At 38.5% G+C, this 10,143-nt stretch overlaps 1 long non-coding RNA gene across 1 annotated transcript; it reads left to right on the top strand.

The window, feature by feature from the left end:
- The first annotated feature begins 587 nt into the window (after window positions 1-587).
- Window positions 588-2,094, top strand: LOC137466563 (uncharacterized). The gene is made up of 2 exons (XR_010995218.1): window positions 588-1,122; window positions 1,592-2,094. It is a non-coding gene; the product is annotated as an uncharacterized lncRNA (long non-coding RNA).
- Window positions 2,095-10,143: the final 8,049 nt, after the last annotated feature.

The raw sequence follows: 10,143 nt of genomic DNA on the forward strand, positions 1-10,143 counted from the left end.
AGTGGGCTAGGGGTGTGCAAGGAGTTGAGACAGGGCACAGCCAGGACAATTGACTCCAACTGACCAAAAGGATGTCCCAGACCATGTGGTGTCGTGCTCTGCAATAAAGTTAGGGAGCAAGGCTGGCCAGGGGGCAACTGCTTCTCAGGGACTGGCAGGACTATGATCAGTTGGTGGTAAGCATCTCTTTTCATTTGCATCAATTTTCTCTCTTGGGATTCACTTTTTAATTTGTTATATTTTCCTCACAGTTAGGATTACTGTTATTATTATTATTATTATTATTATTATTATTATATCTTAACTATTAAAGTGTCTTAACTCACACATTTTCACACTTTTACTCTTCTGATTCTCACCCCTATTCCACCTGCAGGGCAGAATGAGAGAGCATCTGGGTTAATCCACATCAGCATCCTTACTGATCCTGGAGGATCAGACCAAAGATTGATCTAAGCCACTAAATCAGCATGACCAAATATCTCTCTGGAGTGCCTCTATGTGGCTGCATGCTCCATGGGGAGCAAAAAGGAGTTATAGCATTGCATCTACCTGCAGGGTTAAATCTCGTGGTGGGACCGACATGGTGGGATAGCTTCATGGGAAGAGCAAGCCAGGAAGACAAGAAGGAGGAGTGTAAGAATATGATGCACAAACCAGAACAAGTCCACAAAGGGCCATGTAGATGATTAAGCACTTGAAGCATCTTCCTTATGAGGAAAGGCTTAGAGAGTTAAAACTCTATCCTGGAGAAGACTCAGGGGTCCTAATCAGTGTTTGTACCTCATGGGAGGGAATAAAGAAGATGGAGCCAGAGTCTTCTCAGTGGTATCCAGTGAGAGGACAAGAGGCAGTGGCACAAGTAGAAAATTGGGGAATTCTGTTTAAACATAAAAAAAAGCTTTCTATCTGTAAAAGGTGGTCAAACATTGGAAAAGGTTGCCCAGAGACTTTAGAGTCACCTTTCTTGAAGATATTCAAAACCCACTTGAGAACAAACTCTTCACCCTGCTTGGAGCAGATATGTTGGAGTAGATTATCTCCACAAGTCCCTTCTAACCTTACAGAATCTGGGACTCTATCAAGTAGTGGTAAATACTGGTGCATGGAGAAACATTAGAGGTACACATTGCTCCTTTTCCTGGTTTGTCCTTTTAGTTTCTGCAGTCAGTAGATCAAGTATTAGTCATGTTTAATAGTCATTGATAAATCCTCTCAGCATAGATTTGTTTAATTATTTTGAATCTATTTATGCATATGATGTCTGTGGCATGTTTTGATAATGAATGCCTCAATTTGATTATGCAAAACATAATTCATGCAGCCAGAACTATAAAATCAGGGCAGTGAATTCCCCAAAACACAAAGTTCTTAGCCATTGATATGGGTAGGAAGGTTACATGGGAGTCAGAGTGTGACTTTCCGTACTAACTAAACATTTACATCCCTATAATATTCAGTGCCTTTTGTTTACAGTTGCAGACCACTGAGAATATATAGCCTGCTGCTGTGTTTTCTGCACTTTGATCTCTCTGCTCCTTCTTTCCCTTCACTGTCTTTGAAAGGCTTCTCTCATTTGTGTAACTCACAGCGGCTAATGGAGCCATTTTCATTCAGTGCCCACCCTGTCTGAACTACTAACAAGACTGTTTCTTGATGGAGTTTTGACTCCAGATTACTTTCATGTACTTTAAAGAAGATAGTCCAGCAAAGGAGGAGTTAGGACTGTGGGAAAATAATGTTAGATGAACTTGCATCTCTGCAACCATGATAAAGGCTTACATCTAAAGTTAATAAATAGGTGGATTTCTAGAGATCTTTATATATACACTTATCTATGGCTACCTAAATGTATTGTGCCATCTCACATGTTTGAAAGCCTTTCTGTAAAGCCATGTGAGTATAAAAGAATAGAGTGCAAAGTCTAGTATTAGAGTATGTTTATACTTGGACAACACCATCTAATTCATATATTGAGTTACAGTCTTAGAAGACTACTCTTACAGCTTTCCTCAAGCAATACTAAATGAATAACTAATGAATTTTCAATAATGTAAAAAATAAACTCTGCTTTTAAAAATGCTTGAAATGCCATTTAAATTACTAAAGCTGTTTTTTTTCTGCTACAGTTACTACAATCACTACCAAAAATAACAAAGCTTTGTAACTGGTCCTGATCCAGTTGAAGTAAAGATTGTTTTTGTGTGAAAGAACCTGGTTAAGGATTAACTGGAGTTATATTGGATGAAATCCATATTGATTTTAAAACTAGCTATCATTATGGACTTTAATTTCTTGCATTTTTCCTCTCTAGTTTGGAACATTATTGTTTTGTTTTAACTTAACATACAAGAGAGTATTACAGCTCTTTTCAAGCAATTTTTAAAAATTACTTGAATTTTAGGAAAAAAACTAGAAAAATAAGAAACGAAAGTGTGAAATAGAACAAGACAGGAAAATTGTATTAGAGAGGCTGGATTTTTAGTAAGTTCCATGCATTATGTGGGAGAAGATATGGAAAGTAAATTTACTCATTTGGCCTTTAGCTTGTGCATGGCTTTATAGCCACAGCTATAAAGCTCTTGTGGGCCAAAGTAGTTCAAGCAATTTTGCTCTGTATCAAATGGTAGGTTTCCCTGCCTGTCCCCACTGCCTGTCCCCTGCCTGTCCCCAGCTATGATTGTCATAGCTGGCTGTCTATGGTGACACAAGCTGGGCTGCAGGTGTGCTGCTCAATCTGGTTCACTCCCATCCTTGCTGCACCCAGGTCTGCTCGTTCTGCTCACACTGGGGCCAATGGAGAGAAAGGCAGAAGGGCCTGTGTGTGAGAATCCACATGCAAGGGCCTGTGATGGAGCATGTGTTTCAAAGACTGCATTTCAACATTAATATAGTCCATTCAATGAAACTAAAATGTCCACGGAAACAGCTTTGGAGAAAGAAGTTTAACTAGGATAAACTACAAAATAAGAGAGACTGGGATTAGGAATATTTTCTGTGAAAATCTTCCCCTGCATTGCACTGACAAGGGCAAGGCACGCGCACAGCAGCCAAAACCAGACACAGAGGTGGTATAACCCAGCATCCTGCAGAGCCACAGAGCATTACCAGCCTTACCTTCACACACCTTTCTGCTTCCCCTGGCCCTCTGTGCGTCTGCTGATCTGTAAATGACAAGATGACAAGCGTGCAGGGACACAGCTTTCCCATGTGTGACAGAGTCCAAGCAGATGGATATTTTCAGCCTAAGAGATACGGGAGGGCTGGAGTCTGCTGTGTCTATATGGAGAAGGTCAAAAAGCATCTCTCAGCATCTCCACCAGGACAGCCTTCCCAACTGAGCATGAGGGCTGGCCTGCTGTGCTCGAGGGGCAGGGGGAGAATGCACAGGTCCAACAACACTCTAGCACTGGCTGCCAGAGCTGCTAGGGCTTGCATAGGAGCTACAGGGAATGCTCTTATAGTTCAGACCAGTGCCCTGCATACCTCAAGAATATTACTGTGCACAAGGCCCTGGAGAAGACCTTTGTGAAGAAACAGGGATGTATAGTATGTTAGTGAGGACAAACATTGATAATTAACACACTTTTTAATTGAATAGCTTTATTTTTAAAAACTATGAAGAAAAGGCATTTCACTACATCTCTATGGAGAAACAAAAGTCAGAATCTTTTGAAATGATTGTTTTTTGACAGCCTTTCCTCTCAGTTTAAAGTCTGTTGTGTTGCTGTACACTGTGGCAGAAGGCTTCCAGCACTCAGCTCATTGCAGGAGAGGGAGCCAATACAGAAGTGGATGGATTTTCATAAATGTATTCTCCCACTTACAAATACACATAAAAATTTAGCAGCTAGCAAAATCAAATAACATATAATAATAATGTTTAGCATGGATTTTTCATTAAAAAAATAAGATGAAAATTACCTTTAATTTGACATTGAAATTTGACATTTGCAAGCATGCAAATTTGAACTGGATAAGGAGAATATCACCATTACTGCCCAAAAATTTTGGATTATTTTATCTTGTTCTGCTAAGAGATTTCCTATATTTTTATCTCTCTGATACCTTTTTTCATCTTACATAACTCTTCTGAAACTGTGTTGTTCATGGTGAAAAATGAATACAAGGATGGGAAAGCAGGTTCTGGAAGAAAAGTAAATAAATAAAAGATTCAGTATAAATCCTTGTAATATCAGGCTGGCCACATTAAGTAGTAACTATAGAAGCATAAAGAAATCAATTCCAAATGGAGTAGCATACTTCTTGCTGCATGAAGGTGAAAAAGTTCCCGAAATATTGAGTCTGCCAGAGGCTACCAGCCAGTCAGGAACTAACAACTGCCATTTAGAAATGTGAGCAATGCAGAATGATACACAAAATGTTGTCAGATCAAGCCTGTAGCACAGACAATCCATTGGAAGCAGATTCTTGTCCTATTGATACAGAATTGCAGTCTGTAAGCCAGCAGGGGATTTGCCTCCAGCAGTTTAGCTATAGCTGTCCCCAGCAGATGTGTGAAGAGCACTGGATTCATGTGTGTGGTTGCATATCTTATAGCAGCCTTCTCAGTAAGCTACTTCTGTGGTCTCACTACTCCTACAGTCTTAATATGTAGCATCTTGAAAGTGTTCCCCATACACTTGAGAATTTAAAACAAAATCTTTGATCAAAGTGGTAAGTTTGGTAATCAGCAGGTTGAGTGTCAGCATCAACAATGAAGACAGTTTAACAAGTGAGTCTTACTGAATACATACACAATTATACATAGTCAAGAGTTTATTGTTAGCTGTGTGATGGTCAGACACTAAACTGGATCTGCAGTTTTGCCAGTCAGTATAAATGATGGCTCCTCCCAGGCTGCTGGAACAGATGTCTTAAAAACTATGAGAGAAATGAAAAGTGTGGGAAATAGAAAATGCATGGGAAAAAGAAAATCTTCATGCAGAGCTGTTCACTTTATAATTTAAAATGTTTTAAAAGCTGTGCTTGGAAGGCATTTTATGTTCCTGTCTCCTTTTTACTAACAAGAGATGAAGAAGGGGTTTCTGAAGAGAATGCTGGAACTGTATGAGGGTACTTACTTGCAGTTATCCAAACACTTCAAAATAATGCCATTAAGATGTAACAGCTATATTAGAAAATATATATTAAAGCATTTTAATAAATATTGTACTTATCTGGTCTTGGTATTTTTATTCCTGTGTCCATCCCTGTTGAATTGCAGATATGAGTAACTTAATATTTATAAACAAAAAAACTTGAAGGTCAAAGATTATGACATTTTACAAGATAAAGAACAGGTAATGCTTGTATCTTGATTCTATGCTAGCATAAGGCATCATCTATCAGAACTACAATTTGTTCCAAGCAGAACTAAATTAAGCAGGTAAAACTCGCTGTACAAGAAAAATGCACATTATTCAAGGAAGCAAGGAGATGTTACTGCTCACAGGTTTTACAGTTCTGGTAGTGAGATCTCAATGTGCCTGAACCCTGATATCCTTGCATCCTGCTGGGCTGTGTCTAGCTGTTGGATAGGTAAAGTTGTGTACTGGACCAGGATTAACTTGGTTAGAGTTTCTTCCTCTTCTACTTTGCTCCGTTTGTCTCATCTGAAAATGGACATTTTCTTGTTACTTGTTCTCTGTACATAATGTGACTACTTATATTCTACTGCTAGTGATTAATATCAACAGAAAAACCATGTTTGAGCAGCGGCGTGTGGGAAATACACTTGCAATGTGTGATTTTCTTTAAGTGGTAAGAATCCACTGGCTTTGGAAGAGTAGTCAGCTGGAAGTTAAGCTGTCCCAAATATGTTCTAGGTCGACACATTTAGCTCTAATGCTATAGTTTTGAAAGTCCTTGCAATAATTTTTACTTGTAACTTTTGTTATCAGTTATGGTAGGGCATGATTTAAGTGTGCTGAATTAAATAGAAGTTATTAAAAAAAAAAGCTCTTACTAGTCCTCACTGTCTTTTGTGCTAGTTGCTAATGGCTAATAACCTTTAGAACTGCATTTAGGTTTGCTTTTAATACTGTAAATTTAAAATAAAATAAATCACATTTATAAGAAAGGTTTTTAATTCCTTGTTAACAGTTTTCACCTATTTTTAGGCCAAAGTCTTTACTTTCCATATCTAGATATTGAATCTCATCATGTCTTTGCTAACTTAAAGATTAATCTACTTTCAGAAATATCCCTTGCTGTTTAGATATCTAGAGACTGATCATGCTCTGTTTGCCTTCCACTAGAGAAACTGCTTTTAATTCTTTGATAGCAAAGCTGTATCTGGATGTGCCACTGTAATTTGAACAGCTTTCTGAATGTTTGTCTGACATGAGTACCAGAAAAAATGCTATGTACTGAATTATTACCACTTCACCACTTCAGCTGTGTAGTGTCTGTTAATGCACTGTGAGGTTGCCATTTCGCTCTCAGCTAAAATTAAGTTGCCCTCAACTAAAATGAAATAACTCTCAGCTCATACTCAGTTGGTTACTCTGTCACATCCATGCCATTTTCTCTGCTTTCTGAAGCCTTCATCTGCCAAATTAAACAAATTTGTTTTCCCACTCAAGTTTCCAGACACAAGTTTGTCCAATTTATTTATTTGTTTAGTTAGGTATACCTTTTTAAAGGTACTTAAAAATATCATTATGAGTGTATGAAGATTTTCATGACAATATGTGGGGGAAACAAGCAGAGATCTAAAATTCAAGTGCTCCCTTCTTATTCCTTGTTCTTGTACTACAGGTTCTGAATCAGATAAATAGAGATAAGGAGCCAGAGATTGTGTCAGCTTCACTAAGAGGTTTTGCATGTGTACCAAGAAGTGTAATGACAAATGGTCTTAGCAATATAGTTCCTCTAACTGTCCATGTACCCACAGCTGCCTGATATTTTCAAGCAAGCATTCTGAGCAAAAAGCTAAAGTTTCTGAATTGATTGTGCAGAAGGGAGCTGAATCAATATTTGGGGGTTGATTCCTTTTTTTTTTGGTTTGCTCTTTTCATTTTCTGCTTACCTGTTTGTAACTGTCCTTCTGCAAGTCTAGTTCAAATTTTCAGGGTCACTTATGGAGGCACCAGGCACCAGGGAAAGTGTCAGTTTTGGTTTACATCTGAGAACAGCTCCAGATATTGTACTGTCTGAAATATTAGAGAACGGCTGAGTTGATTTCTTCCTCAAGCATAATCGACTTTACAACTGTTACAAATTCTAAGATATCTTATGTAGGGAAATGTTCCCTGCAGAATTTCAGAAATCATTATTGGCTTCATCCTTGTGCTGTATTCCTCTTTTAAACATTTTTTAAAATTTACAATTCTGTGAATGTAAGTGAAGTCAAACAGGTACAAAACTGATGTGAAGGAATGGAAGACCAGATCCTCTCTGAGTGCACTGATTTATTGTGACTGGAGTACAGTGTTCTGACATTTAGAGAAGATAATGTAACTGTGAAAATGTCATGTTCATTATCAAGATCCAAATGTCATCATCCTTTGGCCTCAGAGTTCTGTAAAGTTTGTTAACTACAAAAAAAAAAAAGCTGTTGTGTTTTCCTTTCCTATTTGTCATCTGAGTAGAGTTTCTGCTGTTTTGGGAACAGCAGTGACATTTGCTTGAGAACTTAGTGGCAGGCACAAAATCACATCCTGAAAACAAACTGAAATTTGTTGAAACATGCTGACAGCTAGATACTTTCAGTTGTGCTACTTTTAAGATCTCTGTAGACAGATGTTTTGTAGAAAATTGATGTTAGAGACAAGATGTGAACAATATGGATAATACTGACTTCTTGATGCTCATGAATGTCTTGATTTCTCATAGATTCTGCTCTGAGTCTGGGCAGGAGTGAATGTGAGAAAGATGATGGGTTCTGTACATGGTAGCAAGTGACTGACTTGCACAGCCTCTAGAAAAAAACTGGTGTATTGCAAATGCTAATGCAGTCTGTGACCTTTGCATAATAAGAACATTGATAACAGATTTTCCAATGGTGCACTCATTAATAAAGTGTAGGAAATGGGACTGGTGTGACAGGTGTGAGGCAGATAGAATTAGCCAGGATCTTTAATCATCTCTTCTTGATGACTGAACTCTTTTACACATGTTAATCTTGGAGGCATGGGCCAGAATTATATATCAGATCTCTACAACGTTACTGATATCCCAGAAGGCTAATACATTTTTCAGGATGATGCTAAGCACCTTTCTACCTGGCCTGATATCTGAGAGAGCAAATGTAGTGAATTCTAACACACATGAAGACTAACACAGATAGGATATATGTATTAAGAGATCCAGTTTCCAGTGAGGATGAAGGATTTTCATTGCAGAGTATTTTCTAGAGTTGTCCAGATTTAGAAGTCACATTGGCAACAATGTCCACTTAGAGCAGGACATGAATTAATTAATTTTTGTTGAACTGCTCTGCCAATGATCTCTAATGATCTGCTACCTTGTGTTGAGTTTTCCTAACAAGAAGCAGAATACTGACTCTGTTCACCTGGTGAGGAAGTCACTGCTGCTGGGAACAGTGCTTTCTAGGAAAAAGGCAATACTTGAACGTGGTAGATGGAATGTGTTTAGGCAGTACTTAGAGGCATTAGGGGTGCATTAGTACTGTATGTACTGTGCACAACAAAATCCTTCTGTGGCAGAGTTGACCTGGAGGAGAGCATTAGGCCATGCAAGGATTCAGCAGAATCAAAAAAATAAGGCAGTAAATGAAGGAAACGCAATCTATGATCAGCACATGGAATTTATCCTTCATTTAGATGAGAATGAGGTCATTGTTAGAGGCATTGCAAATCCAACTGGTATAGAAATAGCCTGAGAAGGTAAATATTAACCTGTAAAGCACTGGACTTTATTGCAACTGTATAAATATGTGAGAAGGCTGAATGCAGGCCCACTACTTTTGTTAAAAGTAATTTGATGTTCTTTTTGAAATGTGGATCTGAGATCCTTGGTAGAGTCCTCTGGTCTCATAGACGCTTCATTCTTTACTTCACTACAGACTTATTTTGGTGCCTCTTTAGTGGTACAAGGCTTTACATTCACTCAAATGTTTCCTGGCAGAGGTTAGTTTTAGACCAGCATTTAGTTCAGGAGTGGCCTGAGTAATTAGCTTAGCTGAGGCTGGGGATGTCAATAGTGATCTCTTTGTTGCCAATGTGGAAAGGTGTAATTATTGTTTCTGGAATTAGTTTAGATACTGTCAATTTGTTGCCAAATGTGTGTGGTATATACAGTATTTTAAAAAAATAAATGTTGCCATGGACACATATTAAAAATACATATTACCTGTCAACCCTCTAAAGACTGAAATCCAATCTGTAATGAGAATAAAAAGGTCCAAAGTAAAGAACAAAGAACTGCACAAGGGATTTCAAATAGTGTGGAGTCTTCTCTGAATTTCTCCAAGTAATACCTATTACTTCAACTTCAACTCAATTCAATTACCGACAAGAGAGATTGAGAATTGAGATTACTGTAAATGTGTCTTTTTTGGAAATAAAGCTGTAAAGAAGCAAGAAAAGCAAAGTGATGAACAAGAGGCCTGTTTTCAACAAACCATATTACTTATGTGCTCACGCGGTCCCGCTCCTCGAGTGCCCATAGTGTCTGGCTCTCCTCTCCCAGTGTACTTGACAACAGCTTTGTCAAGTGCGGGCAAGCAAGCTCTGGAACAGATTGCCCAGAGAGGTTGTGGAGAGATTAAAGAACTGTCTGGACACAATCCTATATCATGTGCTCTGGGAAGACTCTTTTTGAGCAGGGAGGTTGGACCAGATGACCCTACCAGTGCCCCTTCCAGCCTGACCCAGTCTGTGATTCTGTGAGCATGAGCTGTTTACTATAATCAACAGATCTGAAACACCCAGAACTGCCCTTCAGCCTGTGTACACAACCTTCATCCAGTATGTATATATGTATGTATGTATGTATGTATGTATGTGTGTATGACATATTCCCCTGCTCTGAGATCATAGTGGGATATCTGAGCCATGCTGGAGCCCAGAGTGGTACCAGGATGTTTGGATAGCCTTTGCCAGTACTGTGCATATTTAGATGAAGTAGTTTCTTTCAGCTTCTACTGTGTGTACTTGCAGCCAGTGTGTGTGCTTA

This window comes from Anomalospiza imberbis, chromosome 2, assembly GCF_031753505.1.
Source record: "Anomalospiza imberbis isolate Cuckoo-Finch-1a 21T00152 chromosome 2, ASM3175350v1, whole genome shotgun sequence".
Lineage (NCBI taxonomy): Eukaryota > Metazoa > Chordata > Aves > Passeriformes > Viduidae > Anomalospiza > Anomalospiza imberbis.